This window comes from Lichenostomus cassidix, chromosome 3 (assembly GCF_008360975.1).
Source record: "Lichenostomus cassidix isolate B80296 chromosome 3, HeHo_3.0, whole genome shotgun sequence".
Classification (NCBI taxonomy): Eukaryota; Metazoa; Chordata; class Aves; order Passeriformes; family Meliphagidae; genus Lichenostomus; species Lichenostomus cassidix.
Window position 1 is genome coordinate 64,829,045 of NC_139483.1, and position 24,362 is coordinate 64,853,406.

At 36.2% G+C, this 24,362-nt stretch overlaps 2 long non-coding RNA genes across 2 annotated transcripts in view; one reads left to right on the forward strand and one right to left on the reverse strand.

The window, feature by feature from the left end:
• The first annotated feature begins 277 nt into the window (after window positions 1-277).
• Window positions 278-22,940, forward strand: LOC146439888 (uncharacterized). The gene is made up of 3 exons (XR_014850948.1): window positions 278-504; window positions 22,600-22,658; window positions 22,739-22,940. It is a non-coding gene; the product is annotated as an uncharacterized LOC146439888 (long non-coding RNA).
• Window positions 13,523-24,362, reverse strand: part of LOC146439889 (uncharacterized) — a 31,643-nt gene continuing 20,803 nt past the window's right edge. Inside the window, exon 4 of the long non-coding RNA XR_014850947.1 lies at window positions 13,523-15,789. This is a non-coding gene — a long non-coding RNA (uncharacterized LOC146439889). The remainder of the gene's footprint in view (window positions 15,790-24,362) is intronic.

The window sequence follows — 24,362 nt, forward strand, 5'->3', positions numbered from 1 at the left end:
ATCCAAAAGGGCCTTCCTAGTGGCACTACAGTGTAAGACTCTTTCTATACCATATTTTTGGTGTACTGTCCAGCCATGCAGTATCTCGCTCTTCTGCTCTGCTCTACAAATGTGTGATATGTCACTCTTCTGCTCTGCTTTACAAATTCACTGAAGCTTTTGATGAAGAAGAGGCACTGGGGACCTTATCTCCACTTTTGAGGAGAATGACTGATGCAGACATATTAATATGTCTGTAGCAGCGTTCTCATTCAGGCCTCTTCATTTCACCAGGCTCAAGTGACTTCTGAAGGCTGAAGCAGTAGAAATTAACTCAGAGAAACGCAACCTGTGATTGATCTGCAAGAGCTGAAGCAGTCAGTGGCACTGCTAGAAGTCAAGCCAAGGCATGGGGAGACCTGGCTGGAGAACTGGAATTTTTCCTCCAGAAAGCTGTCCTATGATTCTTTTCCTTTGTGTAAACGAAATCTCCAAAGACACAAGAAATGGCACAGCTGTTTATAGGTGAAACTGCATCTCAAAGTATTACTTTGTAGCAGATGGGAGAGGGAAATTAATATTTCTTTAAATCTTTTGCCTCATTTCACTACTTTGCAGAATTTATTCATGCAAAAATAATAACATTTGTTTTCTTCTCTGGCAAACAATTTTCTTCTCTGTGTCATCAAACTATTCTTTTTTTCAAAGCCAATTGTAATGGCTTTCTAAGCAGTTGAGACATATGCTATTAGGTAGATATCCAAATTAACCTGTAAAATTACTTGCCTCTCTTTTCCTTTCAAGCAAAATGCTGAGTCATTTTTACACACCTTGTTAGCACAAGTATTAACACAAGCTATTTTTATTAACAAGTTGTGGAAAACTGTGTGGGATTTTTTTGGCAAAAACTCTTAGTCCAAATGTGGATGCCCTGTTGGAAAGAGTAGTAACTCTGTGAAAAATTGCAGGAATACTGACAAATGAAACTTGTCACAATGCCCAAGAATTGGCACTTGTTAGCAGTGAAATAACATGATGTCTATCACTGCATTCAACAACAAGGCTTATAAATGAATAGATTAATCATTGCTCATTTTAAAGGATTATTAAGAGTTTAATGAAATTGTCAGAATAGTGGGATACTCAGACTAGCAGAGCCAATGATATTTTATGCCGTGTATTAAAGGAACTATTATAAATGGTATTTAAAAGGTGACTTTGGCTATAGACAATTATTGGCACAGTTGTTTCTGCTTTTCTAATTGATCGTCTCACACAGCTTCTTGCTTTGTATGAATTCATCTCAGGGTTATATCTAGCTAGCAGGATGCCTCATGCTTCTGCATGCTGACTTCTGCATGTTAAACACATGAGATCCTTCTCAGTCAGGAAGAAACAGCAAAAACACCAACTTGGTGTAAAACGATGTTTTTATCTGTTACGCTTGATATCTTCCTCTGTACACCTTATGGAGCAATCTGAAAGGATCACTGTGGGAAGGTCAATACATTTTAAAATGGCAAGACTACCTAAATTCAACTCAGGTCTATGCCTCAAATTGTCAGGTAAATTTTAATTTCCTTTTTTTCCCATTAAGATTCTTGTTTTGTCCAATATGTATACACAGGGAAGTGTAAGTACAACACACGTAAGGTGTACTTAGGAACTAATTGTAGAGGAGTTCCCTACTGAGCTGCATTTATCAACTATTGGGAGAACAGAGTTAAAAGGAGAAGGATGGTAATGAGGATGGTAGATTTACTCAAGCGACTTAGCAGCTGGGAATGACAAAACCTGTAGAAAAACAATGTGGGAAACCCGCTATATTATGCTGATTACTGTTTATCCTCTGTCTGTTTTGAGGAGTAGAATTTCTGTGTAGAGGTAGCCTAGGTGCTTTTAGAGACTTGGAGGCTCTCTCATGGACATGCTTGAGCTCCCTGTTTTGGGACAGAGAAGATCAAAGCTCAGAGATCATAAAAAAACACAGGGAGATCACAGCATGGTGGAAAACTGCAAAACATGCTACTTAGTATTCATATACAAATAACATTAGCACTTTCCCACATGGCATGCTATTATTTAGAGCATGCTGCAGTCAGACATAACAACTGTAGGGAAGAGACAGAGTCACTGACAGGTACATGAAGAAAAATATTTTTGGCAGACTTTATCAAGTCTGCGTTACAGCCTCACAGCAGCAGATGAGATCACAATGTGCTAATGTCTGCACAACCGATGATTTCCCATCTCACTTCCCTCCTCCCAGCACCTGACCTACTTTACATCACTTTACCCTGATGGGCTGTAGAAAGCACTTGAAAGCCTTCAAACCGTGGAGATCTCATAATGCTCCAGATACAAATCCTCAGTTATTACTGTCCATCACTTATGTGCTAGAAACATCCCAGTGGCCATTCACAGGCATAAATTATCAATCTGTGTCAGGCAACAGTTTTAGTACCAGAAGCACTGTACTGCTAAGGGAGCTCCAGCTGTCCTGTGCTATTAGTTGCAGATAAGAGTTTCAACAAACACTTTAAGAAACTCTCTCCTCCTCTCTGGCTAGTATTCTCTGGGCTACTACTGCCCTCTAATAGAACATAAGAGGGATGTTTGTTGTACAGAGAAAAGCTATAGAATTCCTTACGTATCCTATCAGTATAAAAGACTTCTAAAAAAGAAATGCAGAAATAAACCACTCTGTTCTTAAACAACTAATTTTAAAATATCAAAGAGTTAATATGGCCAAAGGAATATGTACATAACCTTTATCTCTTATCGGCATAGAATAAGTGCCTCAAAATAGAAAATGTAAATCAATAGGAAAGAAATGAAGATTGGAAAAAGCTTTGGAAAACTGTGTGTGCCTTTTAGGAAGCTGAGCGTGGCAGATAATATAAATGTGTAATTATAAACAACTATCTTCACCAAAATGTTGTGAAATAGTTAAAATATTGCACACAGGATACATTCAGAAAGAAAAAAAACAAATTAAAAACCCATCAAATGAATAGTTATTAGCTGCATTATGTTCTCTCCACTGCTTTACCCACAGGCATAGTACCATTATTGCAGTTATTGTATATCACAAATTACAGACCATCTCCAATATTTGCTACCATAGAATTACAGCCTCAGGGACTGCCAAGTTTTCTGCCATCAGCATTCAGGACACTACCTTTGTGAAGATAACAAGAGAAATCAAAGCAGGCAATCAAAAATGTGAAGAAACTGCAGAGAATTATAGCATATAATATTCTACTTCCAAGCTATTATAAAATCCAAGCCTATACTTACCTGCTGTGCAGTCCTTGTTCCTGAGAGCACAGAGCCTGCAGCACTGCAGCACACCTGAGGCTGCACACACAGGTACACGTGGTGGGTGTGCCTGCCTTTGCACTCCAAAGCTACATGGCCAAGGAGGACAATCATTGATCTGGAGCTGGAAATCTTTACTTCAGATACCAACCCAGTCACACTCTCTTTGTCAGGGTGGGTGAAATGTGGCCAGTAACTTTTGAGAGTGTTTAAGAGACTGAAGTGAGACAAGGACTTAGTCTTTTGACTAAGGGGCCTTGGAAACTCAGGACAGCAGTTGTCCCTGAGCAAGACTGGCTTTTCAGTGCTGCTCTTATGGAAAATACCTCCTGCATTTCTTTTCATATACTGAATTTTGTGGAAGAGAGTGAAGATTTCCTAAAAATGTGCAGCTTCAGGCCAATGGTTGTGTAGAAGAAAAAGTCCACAATCCTTCGTATGAATTTCTGAACACAAATGAGTCACAGTAGTACATAAGGGAAGGGAAACTTTGGATATTAAACAGAAAACTGTTTTGGCTTGCCAGTAAAAAACACGGGGAAGGCTGGAGAAAAATTGCTATTTTGCCTAATGCCTTTATGCATCAAAATTTATTATTTCATCCCACAGAGGTCATTTGAGAGTGTATATAGAGAGTGAAGCAGATTACTACTCTGATGCAGTGTGTTTCCTTTGAACCAAAGGTCCAGATGTCCAGGAAGTAGGAGAGCATGAAGAGTAAGATTCCATGCAGAGATAGGTACATAGTACTAGAAACCTGTTCCAGAGTTAGAATTAATCTTTGGTTTTGTCCTTTACTACTTTGAGTGTGACAGATTTCATTAGAAAAGTATATAGTATATTTCTATGCTTCAAATCAGTAAACAACTCTATTTTCATGGTGTGTTCAGTCTAAAAATTGTTGCGAGAGACAGAGTGGATTTTTGCTTCCCCCAGAAATGATGAGAATAATTTATTTCTAATTTTTGCTGCTACTATCACAAGCTACACTGTTAAGAAATAGCTATTCTGGATAGTGGAATGAAAACAAGAAATATTCCCTCTCTGAAGGTAATGGTTGCTATTAAACCTAAAACCCCAGAGCAACGTTAAGGTCTAGGATGATAATGTAATATGATCACTCCATCTCTCCGAATGACTAAGGACTGACTTTCATGTTTTCAAACAAGCCCAGGCTTTTTCTTTGAACATTTGTCATATTACTCTAATTTGGACAACTCCATACCCTACTGTCCAAGCCCCTACCTTGTAATTTTTGTCTTCTTACTGCCCGTGAGTGGGATTCAAGTGCCTTAAGTTAGGTACAGCTGTCTATTCATGACTGACTAAGTGTTACACAGATTTATCTTGCCAGTCCACTCCTCCCTTTATTCCCAAAGCTCACTTAATGTTTAAAAGTGTCTGTAAAGTCACAGTGCAAGGTTTTATATACTGCTTATGGTGAGAACTTGGCTTCTGAAGTGTAGCATGTTGGATATATGGGAGTACTGATCACCTAGCTATCAATTAAGACTCTTCAAAAGGAATGTAGTGATTTGAATTTCTGACGCTGAGGCTCACACTCAGCAAAGAGGGTTTTAACACTAACAGACAACTGCATCTTTATGAAATTTCTGATGTACAACAATTATTTGATTAATTTGTCAGGCTTCATAAGGGTTGATTCTTTTGCTGGAGTTTTGCCTCTCTTTCCTAAAATTTCATAAAAAGGATCAATTCCTGTCTGATGAAAGTCAGAAGTTAACCAGCCATTTTATTTCCTACATTGCTACTAATTTGGAATCAGTGGGCTCAGATACATATTTCAGATGACACACAATTAACATTCATTAACAAAACCCTAGAAACACAGGATGCAGTTTGGCTTCTGAAGCCAGTGGCAATTTTTCCATAAATTTCTAGGAAGCCCAGTTTTTACTGCTATCCTAGTGATTACGGAATGCCTCCCTCTCTGCATTGACACAATTTCACACCAGGTTATAATGTGGGTTTTTGGGCAAAAGTCCTCCTGTATGGCCCACTTGTTCTGAATCACTTGACAGGAGGAAAGACTGAACTCTTTCGATTTTCAAATTAATATGCTGGCCTCCAGGATATGGCACCCCTGATTCAGATTACCTGGAATGGTGACAATTCTAATTCATGTTATGAGTTGAACTTTTCTGATTTCAGTCTGTGATTAGCAATCTCTGTGCTGTCTTCTGGAGGTAATTTTGGTGAATTCTGACATCTTCTTGTTGTAAATCAAATTTGGTGAGAATTTTATTACTGGGAAGGAAAAGCTGAAGTTGCCAGGTGCCAAAATTGCCTCCCATCAAAGGGGTAAGGCAGTAAGCACAGACATAAGCAAGGAGGAAAACTCTTCTAAAGCAGAGAAACAGAGGGTTTTCTAAAATTCTTGATTTAAGTTCATGTTTATGGAATTTCATAACCTTATGGACAGTAAAAATCCAAACATCATCAGCTATTTACTCTCATACTGAATTTTCTATGGGGATGTAGGCCTGGCCTCAAGGAAGCATTAAACACTGCATTTTCAATGTTTGCATAGGAATGCTTTGAACTTTTGTTCTGCAATCCCAACAGTTAGATAGCAGGTTATTGTACTTGATCAGTGGAGTCGTGCAACAGGCAGCCATCATGACTTTCTACTCTGGAATTGGTAATAAGAGTAAGAATCAAGAAAGAAGGTCTTCTGCCTCTGCTGCCCATGCAGATAATAATGCTGATTGCAATCCAAAACAGACAACTTATTGTATAGTACTTCTAACAGCCTAATGTTAAAAAACATATTGGTCCACAAGAGTTTCTTCTCTTTTTACTGAAAAGAAAGGGAAAAGAAAAAAAAACAACAACAAAACCAAAAAAACCAAAATCACCTTAGTCTCTGAGGTTTTTTTTTTTTTTTTTTTTTTTTTTGTAAAGCTTTTGTGTTTGGCTTTTATCCTAATCTTTCACTATTTGAAACTTGGCAGGGAGCCAAACAGAGCTACTATAAATGCAAAATGAATTTCTTATGTATACGTTAAAAAATTGTGGTGTGTCTGAAATGGGCTGGTATGCAAGTGGAAATTATTTTGATATTCTGTTGCAGCTGGGCAACAATTTAGCAATAAAAAACCACAGTAACCAAAGTTACTTAAGTCATTCATTTTATTGACCATCTTTTAGAAAAAAAAAAAAAGAAACTGACAAACCAAAACCTTTAATAAGAGCAATAGTTTATTAGAACCAGAAAACATTTATTGTCACAAATAGGGTATCTAAAAGAAAATTAGGTACTGCCTTCTATAACATTGCGGCACTCAGGTATAATAAAATTGATGAGCCCATATAATAAAATTTATGGAACTAAGGTGAATTCAATTTATTTGAATATGCTCAGTTATGTTTTTGTTTATTCCCATAGCAGATGTTTAATTTACAAGACAGGCAATTACTACAGCTCTTCCAAACAAATAAGAACAGATTAGTCAAACGTTCACATCAGTTTTTATGTTTATCATTAGTTTTATGCTGCATCATGAATATTCAATGTTAAGAAAAAACTCTTATTATGATACCTAGAATACCTTAAAATTACGTTTTCCATCTCCAAATGGTGTCTCACCCTATTTGAAAACACTGCTAATGTGTGTTACTATAAGCTGAGCTTAAATGCTAATAGGGATTGCTCAAATATCTTCCTGATGCTTGCAAATAGATTAGCTTTATATTCACAATTCTTTAGTATGGATGTGACCAACTTTGGTATACATTTTTTTACATAAATAAAGGAATTTTTGTTTGTATTTCAGAGAGAATTCTGAAGGCTGAAGTGTTTTTCTGTTCTGTTGGGGCTTTTTTTTAAGACAAAGCAAACTTACCAAAAAACTCAAATACCTTTTTCTTCTCTCATAAAAACAAAACAAAACAAAAAAACCCATACCTAGATATTGCTGTTATCCAGTTGGTCTTTGGCTTACATCATATTTCCTGGAAAATATCTCATAGTAGAAGAAAAATCACTCTATTAGCAGAGACATCATGTTGCATTCTCAATTCACATTATAAATTCATACTGGCTATTACTCAGCAGTTTGGTTTATGGGGTTTTTTTGCTGTTTTTGTTTTGTGTTTGTTATCTTTTTTTTTGTTGTTTTATTTGGTTTGTTGTTTGTTTTTTGTTTGGTTTTTTTGGTTTTTTTTTTTGTTTTTTGGGGGTTATTTGTTTTTGTTTTTTGGTTGGCTTTGGGGTTTTTTTGTTTTGTTTTTTGGTTTTGTTTTCATTTCAGCTAAATTGACTGGGATGTCATAGATCAAAGCCAAGTGTCTGTGTATAATGGAAGGTATGTGTAATACATGCACGTGCTTGTGAGACATGTCTGAGAAGTATCCCCTGACCCATTTTCTTTAAAAGAATTGCAGCCTGCTGAGTTTTATATTAGAAAAACAGAAAATAAGCTTTAATGTCTTCTCTAAATTGCTATGATATGTTACTTGAATTTGTCAAAATTTTAGTTCTTTTTACTAAATGACAAGCTAAGAGAAGGTTTAAAGGTTAGATAAATTTATTTAGATAAGTTCTTATGAATAGTCAGTAAGAACATATTTTGCTGTGCAAGATGTGTGAAGTTTTGGAAAATATTTCATTGGGAAACAAGTATTTATTGTTAAAGGTGATTGCTATTGCAAAAAATTTGTCTTTATCCTCTTAACAACACTCTTTGTTGACAACAACACACATTGTTGACAAAAACACTCTGGACGAAAACAAATATACACCCACCTCTTGTTCCTCAGTTACGGTACAAATTCAATTAGAAACCTTAGCTGTAAAATTTGTTTCAGATAAACATGTGTAGCATTGTTATATAGCTTTCAATCTATAATATTGCAGGACTCTTTGAATGTGAAAATTATAATTTTTGGTATTTTCTTATCTCCCAAGTTCTAAGAAGAAATTCTAATACCTTTGCCACTTAAAAAATATAAACAAAATGGTGCTTTCTGTATCAGAAACACTGAAAGAGGCTGCCCAAGAAGGTGGTGATACCTCCCTGGAGCTATTTGAAAGACACGTAGATGTGACATTAGGGACACGGTTTTGTGGTGGTCTTGGCAGTGCTGGGTTAATGGTTGGACTTGAAGATCTTTAAGGTCTTTTCCAACCTCTGTGATTCTATGAGCTTATGATTTACCCAATGCACCTCTAGCCTAACTGCTCCAACCAGCATTCATACATTGTTCCTGGAGCAAATGTAGTTGGTAGAAGTGATTTTCTTGTTTGAACTAAAACCTGAGCATTTCCAGGACTGCAAAGTCCAGCCAATTCACACTGAAACTCACCTCAATCCTTCTCCAAAAGTTCCAACAAATATTGATTCTCAATTTCACTGAGAATTTCATAGCAAGGAAGGTATTTATTAATAATAGATCACGATGTTGAGCTGCAGATTTGTAACTTTAGATCATGTTATGCAAATAGCCATAACACCAAAAAGGAGGATCTGTGTTGATAAACTAGTGCATGTAACTACTGGATTTCCTCTGGAACAAGGCAAACCCATCCAAAGAGAAACAGTTCGTTGGCAATGTGATTTCAGTAAGTACTATAATATATTTTCATCACAGAGCACACTTTTTGAGAGTAAGTACATATTATACTGCATGGGAAAATGTATGCGTGCATGCTGGCAGATGTGAGCATGCAGAGATTTACATAAGAACACAGACAAAAATTGCAGCACAATTAGTGCCAAGTCACTGTGTGAGGCTGAACTGGGAAGGATAAGCATTGATCAGCAACTTTGTTCCACAACTCTCTACCAATTATTCTAATACTATAACCACCCCCCTAGTTTCATCCTGTTTCCATGGTATCTGAGCCTCTGAACACTATAAAAATGATCAATTACTTAGAATGTTTTAATGAAGAAAATGCAAAGGTTGCAAAGGTAAGCATTACAGTCAAGAAATTAACAGCCAAGGTTGCTTGCACAATTTTAACTCTTGCCCTGTATAGATATATATTATAGCCCTTTACCTGCAGATGGCTTCATAGATTATTTCACATGTTCCTCCAAATTATATATTTTAGTCTTCTGATAATGGGCTATCCATTGAACAAGCCATTTTTGTTTAGTTATTTATGCAACATAGCTCTGACAGGAATGCATTATTGTAGCATTTCAGCAGTTGCTTCTGGAACAAATACCATTAGTAATGTAATTGTTAGCACTTTTCTTTCAGTGTAGCTAGTTTGGTTCCTTTTTTCTGTGATTTGCTTTAGTTTTCTTCCTCTTAAGACTTGATACATTTCCATTAAAGCACTGGACTTGCTAATAGTCACAAATCTTTTTTTTTAACTATTTATTCACAAGACCTCTATTTAAAATGCAAACAACAGATTTAGCTGTGCAATTTTATCAATGTTATGGTCAGAGGTAATGCCACCTCTTTTTTCCTACATAATATCCATCTGGTTATATACTCAGGGAACCTGCTATACCCTGCAGCATGTCATTGCCAGGGAGCAAAGAGGTTACCCTCCTGCTGCAAATACACTCTATAGAGAATGATGCATCAGCAAAGAAAAGAAAAGGAAAGAAAAACACACAAAACCACATTCTGATCAGTATAGAGGTTTTGTCCCTTCTCCAAAGGAAGGATTCTGATTTAATTTCACGTATATCAAGTTTTATCCCAGATGACTCAAACTGGTGAAAGATTTTTTAATTGAATAGGTCAGCTGTATGGTTAAGTCTTTGGGGAAAGACTGAAGTCTGTAAAATGCATAGGAAAATTATAATTTTCATTAAAAGAGCTTAATGAGCTGTACAACCTCAAATTTTAAAAGCTCTTTGATTTGTACCCTGGTTCCAGTTAGTCCCTTTCACAACCAGGGGGTTGACATTGCAGGAATAGCACTTGTTATTCTCAGGCTGCCATGCTCTGCAGGGCTCATCAGGGACAGCATGGACATACAAAGCCAATTTCTAGGTAGTGACAGTCAGTTTCTAGGTAGTGAAAGACAGCCTTATATTATGCAGAGCTCTAATGAATGCCATCAGCTCTTCCATAATCTCTATTTTTTCCCCTGGAGATGAAAAAAATTATCTAATTGCTGTAGTTTTTCCTGGAAGATGTTCGCAATGTTACTGCTGCTGTGGCTAGTTTTACACTGGTTAATGCATTACATTTTCTTGCTTGGAGATCTAAATATGGATCATGGTACTTAAAAGCAGAACTGTTTAATGACTGGCCAATGTAAGGGAATTTCATTCCAGTATTGCTCAAGAGATGCTGAAACTGAGACAGCTCTTTGAAAATGACTGCTGAAAAATTATTAAACTATGACACGGGCTTTGCCTTCCCCACAAAAGGCACTTTGGAGAAGCTGTATTTCATCTTTCTGATTTAAATATGTGAACAATTATAAGGCAAAAGAGAAAAAGCGAACAGCCCTTTTTATGGCTCTGTGTGGCAAGCTCTCTGACAAGCTGACCCTGAGCAGCTGCCAGGTATCCAGCTTGGCTGCCACCCCATCCACCTGCTCCCTGCTCTGTACCAGGCTCCTGCTGGCTGGTGCACAAAGAAGCTTCCAGGTGTTTGCTGCCTGCTGGCCTGGCCACATGTTGGCTGCCAGTTACCAGGCTCCTGCTGCCCTGTTCACCTGCTGGCATCATGCTGCTTTCCTGATGCCCTGAATCCCCTGCTGTGGCAGTTGGTATTCTTTCACTGTCTTCACCTTTCTATACACTTCGTTTCTAAATGCATAGCTGCATTTTCATAAATCTGTAATACACACACACACACACACACACACACACACAAATACACTCAAATAAACTGGCATCTTCTCTGCCCCTCTGCCTGCTTTTTCCCTCTCCATGAATCTGCTTGAATAAGCTGGTGTGGAGCAGCAGGTTCCATTTAAGATCCCAGCTGCAAACTGACATTATCATTGGTGTCAGTTTGTAAGCACATCTACAGTAATTGTTGCTGAGACAGCAGGTTTTGCTGCGAGATTCAGCAAGCCCCTTGATTTCTCTCCACACGAGAGCTTCAGAAGCAATGCTTACATTTCTTGCAGTTTTTTATTCCGTGTAGAATCCAAAATGTACCACTGGGATTTTTCCATTCTGTGAACTCTGGGGTGGAGATTTTTTCTATGAACATAACTATTTAAAAAGGAAATTAAAGCAAACTGGAACAGATTTCACTAACAAAGTCATTACCTCTTTTTTTTTTATTGCTGAAAAAATGAAGAGCAGAATGAAACACATAAAACATAACTCACTATTTTCCACAACCAATTACAGTTTATCAAGTCCAATAGCCTTTATCCTTCTCTGCAAAAGCTAAACCCTACTGTGAAAATAGGAGTAGCATTACACTACTAGAGCTATGGACAGTTGCTTACAAAACCACAAAGTGAAAAGGAGTAAGATAATTATAATGTAAGGCATATAATTTGAACACAAATATTAACATTAGATTGACTGTCCTCCCTTTGCATGAAATCTATGTTCAGGTCATCTTTGATGAAGCAATAACATGTTGCACAGTCTTTAAGGATGCAATGAACAGGCCCTTTGATTAAAACTAAAAATACTGTAATACCTGTGTTGTGAGTGCTATATAATCACTGTAGTGTCCAAAGGCAGAGTTGTTTCAGGAGATACATGCATAAATACAGCATATATTCTGTGGAAATCTATGGGGCTCTTTGCAGGGTGAACTTCTACTGAACATGACAGAGTGAGTCCTGGGATTCCAATTCAAAAGCTAGATATGCAAGGGTATTTAACACCAGGCTGCAGTATGTATAACATTGCAGGCTGCTTGCAAATATGATTGATTTCAGATACAAAGCTTAAGCTGCAGGTTGGGAGATTAGTATTTTGGCTAGCTGGCCATTACTGTAATTTCTGATAAGAACTAACTTAATTAACTTATGAGATTTTTAGTGTATCTGCAGCCACAGGAATGGTTAGAAAAGCTTTAAAGGACACAGAAGAATAAAATGTATATATAAATAGCAGACCAGATTTAAAGTATTCTTTATTATATTTTTTTATTGGATTGAGTTTTTTGGGGGATTATTAGTGGGTTTTGGGTTTGTTTTTGACCAGCTGAGTGATGAAGTTTCATAGGTATTAAATTTATTTGTCATCAAACAGAGTTGTTTATATGCTAGAAGTTCCTGCCAAGCCTGGAGAAAGATACATCCACCCAGCATTGTGGAATTTTGTCATATGGACACAGATATGATTTGGCAGGTAAATTGTAAGGGTGAAATTTATCATGAGCCAATATATCAAGTACTTTTGCACAGACAGAAATCACTGTGTGCAAGCAGTCCTTGGAAGACAGTCTTCCACGTTGATCAGAAAAAGGAAAAGCAAGTTTGCAAGGAGCATCACGTCTGCGTGCTGAGCCACACAGTCAAATCTTATCTATATCTTGGCTGCCCTTCATCTCTGCAAGTGCAGGGACTTTATAGCTGTGGACTTGAGAAGCCCAGTTGTGGATGTAGATAGGACCACTTAAACCCCTGTTAGCTTAAAAATGGGAAACTCTGTAACCTCTCTGAGTTGGTGTCTGTGCCTTACAGGTTTGTTTACAGGTGTTTTACAAGCCAAATGTCACCTAGAGTGCAGAAGCAGCTGCTTTAATCAGGTAGAGCAGATGACTTCTTTAATACTTAGGACAACAGAAACTCTGAGAGGCTCATAGAACCTTTTATTTTATTTGTCATTGTTTTAGTCCACATCCAGAGGAGTTTTTAAATAGTATTGGTAAGAGAATGAAGCTAGTTTACACTGGATGTTGTGATGGAAATTAATGTTTTCTTAAACATGACCTCTGAAAATTACTTTCTAAAAGATATCTCTGACTAAGCATTTTGTGAAAGTTCATTTAACCTTTACAAATAAATATTAGATAGAATTTTGGCAAACTGTAATAGCACCTCTAACTTAAACTGATATTTGTCTCATTAAAAAAACCCAAACCAAACAATAAAACAAAACCCAGGGATAAGAATCCTTCCTGAATAATTTACAAATCTTTAAGCAACTATGATAATGTAAACTGCAAACAGTGGTAATGTCTATGACGAAACCAAAAAATCCACACAAAACTGTGGGGTTTTTTCCAAAATGATGCATCTTATGCATTTATAAATAAATAAAGCTGGAACAAGGACTAATCATAGAATCATAGTTGGTTTGGGTTAGAAGGGATCATTAAAAATAATTTAGCCCAATGCCCATGCAATGAACAGGAACATCTTCAAATTGAATGAGTTGCTCGGAGCCCTGCTCCACCTGACCTTAAATGTTTCCAGGGTTGGGGCATCCACCATCTCTTTGGGCAGCCTGTGACTGTGTTTCACCAATCTCATGGCAAAAAATGTCCTCCTTATATCTAGTCTAAACCTGCCCTCTTTTGATATAAAATCATTACCCCTCGCCCTGCAAAAATAACTCCCAAACTTCTGTTACTAACATTATACATAAAAAGTTCCCTTTTTCATCATTTTTGTGTTCAGAATTCAGCCCTTTGTAATTTGAATCTAAAATTTGCACAAGCAATGGCTACATGTATTTATTTGTCACCTCATCTTCATACTGACTGATAGTAAGGAAAGATTAATGGTTGTTTAGAATGGATATAATTAATGACCACATCCTAATTTATGACTGCAAAACTGAAGGCAAAAATCTGAAACAAACCCTATGCAAATGGACTTTAAATGTACATATGGCATGCACATATATGCATATGGTAAAGACTAGGTAGCCTAATTTCACTTCTGTTAAAGCCCCCTATTTCACATATGTTCGTGGCTCAGTACACAACAGAAATGATATAGTAGATCCTTAAATATTAATGAAAAATAGCTGTTATCGTATCTTGTTGCAGTATGTCCCACTGGCTCCACAGGCACAGAGGTATTGGATCTAAAATGAGCTGATGAAAACCAAAAGAATGTCTCCAGCTGCCCCCACCTCTAATTACCAAAACACCTACTTGTAATATGTCTTTCTATACTTCAAATTTCCCTAAGCTAAGCAGGCAATTTCACTTCTTATTAGTTGGCAATATAATTTGAAATTTTTCTTCTGAACTGTGAAATAAAAAATAGTATTTTAAAAGACAAATGGAGTGTCCTAATGGTTCAGAATTCACATATTTTTTAATGCTCATATTTCCTGCTCATCTCTGTGAACCTTACAATAGTCTTAACCACCTTACTCAGACCTCTGCTTGTTTTCCATCTGTAAAGGCTTTAAATGTTGACTGACTGAATGACTCCTAATCCCTTAGATTACCTCTATGCCATTCCTCTCTTGGTGGATTTTTCCTGCTAATGTATTACAGCAAGTTGGTTCGGCAGAGTTCATTATGACAGATTTAAGTTTTTTACATGAAAAAGTATTTAGCTTTCAGTACAGGATACCTGAGAGACAGAACTGTCTTTGGAAAAACAGACAAAGGAAAATACAGCATTCAATATCTTAGCAGCAGACTGCAGGAGGAAACTTATGTGCATAAGTTTATACATAATATTCAGTGGATCCTTATCAAATGTTGTAGATATGTTGTGCTTGGCTTCTGGGCTTGTAATGAAAAGATCTTTGTGCAGACAGAATTTAGATTAAAATTGCCTTCTTTTTTCCCTGTTAATATTTGGAGTTGTCATTTCTGCAGAAAGGAAGCCTAAACTCAAGTTTGTAATAGAAACACAAAAATATTGTATTTGATAAACAAAGACTGTGATCTATTGAAATGTAACTTCAGTAAAAGGGAGCATTTTCTTTGCCTGTCATACACAATGAAAGATGTGCTTTCCCTTGAATGCCCCTATTCTCTCACCCTCCTAGCCCTGGAGGCTCTGTTCTCCACTATCTGCAAATATGGAATGATGAGTGGAAGGTCAAAACTTGCATCACTGGGAATTTAAAGAAAGCATCTTTTATCTGCAGGTTAACATTCAAACTGCCTGCATTTTTTTTTTGGCATTTTAAAATGGGAACCTCATGGTACCCTGAGAGTTTCTTTAATGAATATTTCTGGCATCGAGACCCTTCTGTGCTTGAAGGCTTTTTCTTTTTGTGACTCCCAGGGTGCAAAGACACTCACAAGGTTACACCAGGCTGTAATAACATGATGTCACCAGCTCTTATTAAAGAACAAGTTTCATGCTGGCAGAGGAACAGATCAGGCAATTCCTGAGGAAAGAAGTATCAGCTCTTCCCAGGCTTCCTCTCCATAGCAGCTCCATTATTTATCCTGGTCTACACCATTCCTCTCCCCAGATCTCTCTTTGAAGTTCTAGCCTCTGGGATGTTTGCAGGTAGACCATTCATTTCTCCATCCAGAAAACAAATGGTCGTGTACCAGTGCTGCAAGTATGGAAATGCATCCCTTTACTGTGTGACAAGCCATCCGGGAATCAAGTTTTGCCTCATGATCTTCAGGGAGTAAAAATAACAAGTGCTATGGGAAAAAACAAAATAAAACAAAAACCCAATCAAAACCAAACAAACAAACAATAAACAAAATCAAAGTCAACAACAAAGCAACCCCAAAAAATTACAACCTGCCCAAACAAACAAACAAACAAAAACCCCCAAAATCCCAAACCAACCAAACACAAAAGCCCCCCAAACATGTTGCTTTGTGGAATTTTTTTTTCAGAAATTGTAAAATGGAAGAAGAAGGCAAATCAAAACTTATGTTGGAATTTTAATGGTTTGGTTTTCTTATTTACTTACATATTTACAGTGATCAAGCTATAACACTTGTATTTGCCTGATCTCTAAAAATAGCTGTACTCACTATACCCTTAATTTTCCTTTACTGCTGTTACTATTCACCTGTAAATATACCTCCTCTTCTGGTTGCTGTTGGAACATAAAGATCATCATTCATTCCACAGCTAAAAACCCTCTTAAGGCTTTCAGCTTAAATGTATCCAGTGTTGTCTATGTTTATTTGCTTTTGCACCACAGTTATCTGTTTGCTTAAATATAACTCCCCCAGTATTTACACTCTGTTTAAAAACAGCAGTTATAGCTCATTTAGGCCCCTTTCTAGGCTAGAAAAACTAATACATTTTAATCTCCTCAAAAGATACAATCTCCTTCTCCACAGGACTTTGTAACTGTTTACCTACTAGTTTTCATATAAAAGTTAATTTTTCTTGTTTCAAAATGCTTTCTGAATGTGTCTGTTCACAGAATCACAGAGCAGCCCAGCTGAGAAGGGACCTCAAAAGTTCATTTTGTCCCATCTTTCATAGGAACAGGGGCCAGATGAGGTCATCTGACACAGTGTCCAGTTGCGTCTTGAAGCTTCTAGTAATGGTGACACTACCATATCCCTGAGGAGGTTGTTTAAGTGAATGATTATTCTTGCAGTAAAAATTTCCTTTTTTATATATAAATGAAACCTCTCCCAATGGAACTGGTACCCATTGCTTCTTGTCTTCTCCACATGGCTCTGCATGAAAAGAGAGCCTCCATTCTCTTTGCAGTCATCTTTAAGTACTGGAAAACTGTGATGTGATCCTGTAATGATCCTTTTCTTCTCCAGGGAGAAAAGATCAGACTCCTTTAGCTGATATATTTAATTTAAAAGAGGACAATTAGAATGTGTTTGACTGCTTATATTTCTGCCTTTATGGCTAGCAAAACCCATCTATTGCTTTGCTACTTCTTTTAATTCCTTAGAGAAGGTTTTGCATCACAGTTCCTGACTGCAAAGAGAGACAATGACAAATGCAAAAAGAAAAGAAAAGTTTAAAGAAAATCTATACTTATTCTCAACACTGAAAAGTTATGAAAGACTCCTGAAATAGACCCTGAACCTAGACTATAAAGGCTTACAAAGCTGCAAAGAATGTTCTAAGTTTTCCACAAGAGGTTGCAAGAAATCTGTTTTTGAATACAAGAAACATTAGCCTTGCATGCATGTGTAGGAAGAAATGAGAAATGTTCAGACAGAGCTACTTCTTAATGCTAATTTTCCTTGATCATGTTAAATACAAATTTTTTTTTCCTATCTAAGGTTTCTACATCAAGCTTTCCACCCAAAGACGTTATTTGAGCACACAGAATTGTATCCACTGCTCTGATAGTTACTCTCAGCATCTGGACTTTAACCAGTACATAATTTCAATGAATTTATTTATATTTTCACTAACCTGCTGTTCAGTATTTTCCAGCTTTACTTTGGCTATAAAGACACCATTACAGGATTTAGAGAACATACTCTCTAATATTAAATAGAAATAAAGAAACATTAATGTAACATTGAGTATGAGTAATCAAGCATACACAAGTGAGGAGATTCAAAATATGATGGCATGCAGTGCTAACTCAATTGAAATTGCCCATCCTGTAATTTTATGTCATGCATTATTCAAATTCATACTTAAAGGTGAAAACAACAATGTAAACCACAATTGTTCAAATAGGCTATGCAGAGAGAATAATTTCTTCACAATCTAGAGGAGATCTAAAAAGGCAATGCTCAAATCCAAAAGGTTAAATTCAGACTAGGGAATTGATTTTAGAATCACTGCAGCTATTAGAGTTTATGACACTAAGATGTCTGGATCATTCCTAGGAGATTTCTGTCCAAGCTGTCAGGGAGCTTGTATTTATAAAGCTACGATGCAAAATTTGAAAACAAAAAAAGTGTGGTATTTTAGATAACCTGAGTTTTCTCAAATATCTTTGAACCTAATATGTGAAGTGAAACATTCTAATAGCACCTTCTTTTAGGCCTTAGAAGTCATTATGCAAGAATATTATCTTGTCATAGAAATAAGTCATTTCAGTAAAGCCAAAACTTTGAACATTACCTTGTCAAAAATCAAACCAAAATTGTCTTTGCTTAGAAATATCAAATGTCTAAAACTCGCTTAACAGAGGTAGGGTTTGCGTTGCCTATATATAGGCAATTAAGAGTAGTTTAGATACTCTGGGATATTTTCCTTCTGTCTTAGCTGATACTTTACAGCAGCATTAGTCTTTCATATGTCCCATGTCTCATCTGTCAGCCCTTTGACGTGCCTCTGATACCCTGGAACATCTGAAGAGATTTCTTGACACTTGCACTGGATGAATCCTTCTCTGGTTGTTAAACTCAGGAAAATTCCTACAGTCAGACTTAGTTCTTTCAAACACTCATATTTTAGCTTAAATCTTAGGATGGGATCCAGATTCATTTTAGAAGTTGTCTGATGTGTATCTTAAACCCTCGATTTCTCAGCCTGTAAAGAAGACAAGATGATTGAAAGAAGCTTGAACATTTCCATACCACAATATTTCTCACATAGCAGCGCGCTTACAAAAAGCACTGATAGCTTCCTAAAAACTTTTGGGTCTGTGAAGATGATAAATGTAACATAACCTTAGGCACTCTACAGGACTTATTTAAAGTTTAATTCTACGTTCATATTTTCCTTTTATGTCCTCTTTCTATGCACAAAACCAGTAACAAGACTCTGGAGCTGAAAGGATGTGGATAAAGACCATGATAAAGCTAAATTCTCTGCCCTCACAAATGGATTCAGCCTGATTAATTCCAGGGAAATTGCTTCACTGATTTGAACTGTTATTCTGGAACGACACTTGTGTATATGAGACTGGCATGTAATCCAGTATTTGCTGTTTGTGCACATACTGCAGCAAATAGGATGGTGATGTTACTTCTCTGTACAAAGGTACTGCTGAATATTAAACTGAGTATTAAGAATAGTCCTCTAGCTTTATGATCTGCAGAATATTCAGATAACAGCAAATAATTTATTTTTTTTAATCAAACTGCTAGTGCCTGCCTTTACAGTTATCATATACCCTTCTCATTCAAGGAAACATAATTTTCTCCTGTAAGGCAGCAGAATTTCTACCTCAGGCTGAGCATGAATCAACAACAAATGTTATAGCCTGTACTAAATTTTATAAACTATCATGTTTTGGAAAACTGAGTTTAAGCTATAATCTATGATGAAGTTCCTATTCCTCCAAGGAAAGACACATTAATGGGCAACATCAGGAACCTTTGGGGGATTTCAGTGCTCCTGGACTTCTAAAGTAATAGAGGTGTCCAAGAAACATCCACTACAGAAATGAACCAAAAAAATATAATTTTTCTCCCACAAAAGCAGTTTAATTAAATGGGCTTAGGAAAGTCTGGAATGATACTCACCACTCTAATTCATATAACCAAGTTTTAAATGTTTCCCTAAAACAATTTATTATAATAGATTGCTCAGCTATGCTAGAAATATATTACTGTACTTTACAGAACTCTTTTTACATTCATTGTCATTTATAACAATAATTTATCACAAGGGGAATCCTTAGACACTTGTGTGTCATTAGCACTGTGGTAAGAGAAAAAGTAAAGTTATTTCAGCCTAGCCTAAAGAGTGAACATCATAACTTCATTAAGACAGGAAGATGTATTTATCAAAGGCTGCATTTTTATTATAGGGATCTACTCATTACCTGTTTCTAACTGTCAGACCTGGTATACGCTGACATTACCATCTGTTATCAAGTATTATTTTTCATGAAAATCAAATGCAAATGTTACATATTAATTATATTTGGCTCACACCCTTGGAAATATCTCAGAAGTATTTCAGTTTTGATTGAAATAAGTCAGTGGTGTAACATGTTGCAGTTGAAAAAAACATTTCACTAAAACACTGTTATTAGTTAGTTAATGCTGAAACACTTCACTTTGGCTCTTCAGGTTTTAATAAGACTTCACTCAGAAGGATTTGATGCCAGACTCTCTTTTGTCACATGATATGAATACTTACCTAAGGTACATCTATGTTTAAAGATTTTAACTGCTGAATTGAGGCCACCTAACTTCAAATATACCTTGAAACATAATAACAATTTCCACAGAGGTGTACCGAGGCCCAAGCTGGTACCTCCACCGAAAAAAATCCAAAACTCTTGCAATTAGAGAACCAGTGATCTGGAAGCTTTCTCCTGTGGAGAGATATAAATTTACTTTTGAAGTTACTCATTAAGCATGATCCTTTTTTAAAGAGGGGGAAAAAAGGAAAAGCTCAAAACAAGGGCCCAGCAACAATAAAAAAAAATTATTTTCATTCCAATACAAGATCATATTCTTATACCTTGATGACTGACATGGAATTCAGTACTTGTCCTCTGGCCTTCTGTAATAACAATCACAAGTTAATGAAACAAATTAGAAGCATCAAAATTGCTTTGGCTGCAAGTCATATTAGTTATCCTTGTCTCTCAAAGACAAGAGGTTACTATGTTCAGTGAATTTTAGAGAACTGTGTGATTTTTAGATCAATGGACATTTCGTGCTCTCTGAAGCTGCTCTGCAGGATATTTCTTTAACTGTGTGGTGGATCTGCAACTTGAAGCCAGAGTCTGACATTGTTATCATTGTTCACTGTATTTTGGTGATTTGTGTTACCTGATTTCTCTGAGGTAGCAATGGGAAAAACATGCTAGGCATTCTCAGAGAAATTGTCAACTTCAAATCTCTTTAGAGACTACCTTTGCCTCTCTGATTCGTGGCCCCATGCTCGCAGCTATGAGTATGTAGATAAATTATGTGTCCTGCAGTTGTTACCATAGTAAAGTAGTCATTCCATCTGCTCCAAGATCTCAGAACAAGCCAAATAATATCAACCAAAAAACTGGATCATCAGTTAATTGTCTTTGGGTATTAAGTGTTGATTTTGAGGCTTGCATAATGTTTCACTACTTGTAATAGTGGCTAATAATGGATAACTTTTCATTTTTGCTGACCACCTTACAATGTATTTCCCATCATCAAAGTACCTTGCAGTTCAAGTCCCTCTTCAATGGATGAAGCTGAATAGAAACAAATGGACCTTCTGATTTCAAGAAAATGAATAATTAATACCCAACAAGGATTAAAAAAAGCTGCATAAAAAAGGACATGTTATTTTATGTGAATTGTTTAATTAATTTGTCTAGCTTTCATGACAATACCATTGATCATAAAGGATTAATTTGACGTTAATGAAGGCATCATATATACTTCTGTTGGAACTCCTCTGTAATTCAGTATTAGCTAAATGTACCATTAAAAGAAAATGTTACTCATAAAAAGGGTTGGGTTAGTGAATTTGCATTTACTTTATATCCTTTTCACATTACAGAATCTTTTTATCTGAAATAGAAAATGAAAGTTTTAAAGCTGTTAAAGAAGCATAAAATGCATCCATCTACAAATTTAACATTCCTTAAATTGGTCAGATTTTGTGCTTTCATAATCTAAATCATGGAGAATTAGCTAAAAGAGGTTGTATTTGGAATAATCAAATCAGTAAAAGAAGTGCATTAAGTTGCTGAAATACATGATCATCACTGAGTTTTGTACGCTAACTGTGCTCTCTAGCCATCTTCTTTCCTGATATAATAGGATTTATTTTTGTCTCCTTTCTCTAAAAGCATTAAGAAAAATCATACATTTACTGAGGCTAGGTGTTTGGAATTGTCAACACCATACTTAACAGCTAAGTCAAATTCCCATTATGTAGGAATTACAATAACAATAATCTTTTCAAGCAGTCAAGGCCAAAACTTTGTGTGACATATCTCAGCATCTTTCCATTGTCTTCAGTGGTACTTTACTAATTTATGTCACTTCTCTAGTGGTTTTAGTATTTCAAGTGTTAAAACCTACTAAGTTGAACACTGATTTATACCTGCATAGGCTCATATCCTATTAGCATTTATAAGGGGAATATATTCAATCCTACAAGAATTTAGGACATAATCTGCTTCAAGGACTTGACCATGCAAACAAGAGAGAGTATTTGAACAATATGATATTGAGTGTATGATATTAAATTCACCTAAATCACCCTTTAGTACACCTCTTGGCTGAGTGTGCAATTCAGGTTCAACTAACAATTGCATGAGAAAAAGATTTTTATCAGTCCAACAAGGCTGGCCAAAATTTAGATAACCATTGGATTGTGGACCACTTGTTCATCTAGGTTTCAGTTCTTCTTTCTCCCTCCCCATGTCATTGTAATTATTATTGTTGTTGTTATTATTATTGTTATTATTATGAAATTTATTTCAATCTGAAACTGCTCTTATCTCAGCACATGGGTTTTACCTTTTCCCAATTCTACTTCTCATCCCATCAGAGGGAGGTGGGGAGTGATGGGGCAAGAAAGGAGAAAAAATCAGGTAAAGGAAGAAATTTAGGATTTGTTTATGTTTGTATTTTGTGTATTTCTCTCTGCTAATTCTTTTGCAGAATGAATGTTTCACCACATGCTTTCCATATTTGTAAAAATATCACCCAGGCAACAACATGTAAGTATGTATGTCATTCACTATACGTGTATTTAGATGGTACTTAGCACAATGCATTCACTCAGCTATTTTCCTGTGAGTTTCCAGAGACTGAGACATGATATTTCTGAAGCAAAATCTGTGTGAAAAAGGGCACCCTGCAAAACAAGTACCCAAAAGAGCAGTTCCCAGAAAAAGAAGCTGACATGAAAACATCACAGTACCAAACACAAGGAAAAGTACCTGCAGGAAGATGGGTGTCTCCCCAGAAGTACCTGTGTAACTCTGTCTTCCAAAAATCTTTACTCTGGGTTTCACATTTGACAAATAGGCCATTAAAAGTGTAAACTACATCAGCATTTTAAGTATTTGGTTTAAAATTATTATTTGAAGAACCTTATTTATTTTAGCTTCCTATTATAATCTGCAAATAAGAGAGAGAGGCTTGCTGACCTCATTTACTGTGATGGAGGGCAGGACTCAGAACACTCAGTTGCAAATAATTTAAATGTCAGGTGTGTGGAATACCTTCACTGAGCTTGCACTGGGATGAACTGTCTCTGTGAGGTGCCTTTCTCTTCCATTTGGCTACTGATGGAGCCTAAGCCTCTCAGTGAAATGCTGATTTCAGATCAGATAAATTATTACTTCATATGTAAATATTTCACACATTGATATAAACTTAAATATTCTGAAAGCCATATCTATTTTTTAAAATTTTAAGGTGAATAATTCAGGGCTAATGAAGAGTACTTTCTATGTAGTAAATGCATACTGTTAAAAGAAATAACATTCTCCAGGTATCCAATGACAGAGAAAATAAAAAAATTCTGAGGACTTATGTAAAATTTGCTTAAATTTTTCATTTAGCATTGACATTCTGAAAGTTAGCTGTCTGGCTCATGCTGTCACCTCTCCTCTAGCCCTCATTTAATGAGAAGAGATGAGCATCTCCAGGGGGTGATTCATGCCACCTATGCAGTTTCCTGCACTGGTGAGGATGATTTATTGCTACAGTTCCTTCAGCTTGTTATGGCAAAACCACTACAGAAACCCAAAGACAGACGTTGACCCAAAGAACTTGCCATGTTCACACACTGCCTAGGCTATTCTGCATCCAAAAGGTAGAGACCTCCAATACTTAAAACTGTTCACACAAGGAAAAAGATAACTTTCTAAAATACTGAATAAATGTGAATAAGAAGTCTGTCAAAGGAACACTATTAACACAGGAATACATTTCTAGAAAGCAAATAATCAGAACAATTAGCAGAAATTATAGAAGACACTACTTTACAAATCCTTCCCATAGAATTCTTTGAGGGCTTCTAAGATTCTCTGCTAATTTCTCTCAAAGGAAGTTTTAATAGTGTTCCATTCTAAACAGATGAAGAAAAATGTTTAAACATATTATTGCTATTACTATTCCTAAATTACGATTCATCTTACCATTCTAAATATTTGTGCAGAAATTACACAAATGCATCAAAAGATTTACAAAAACAAAAATTTCATTTCTATATAGGGTTTTGCAGGACTACAATGCTATATGAATGTATTAAATATTCTTTTGCACCATCATGGATTGAAAACAATACAAACACTAAACTCTTAGAAATGTAGATGTTTGCATTCATGACTTGAAATTTCTCAAGAGAAGATCATCATAAAACACTGTAGATAAATTCCTATTTGACTAACTAGTTTCTTAAATTTCTTAGCCTG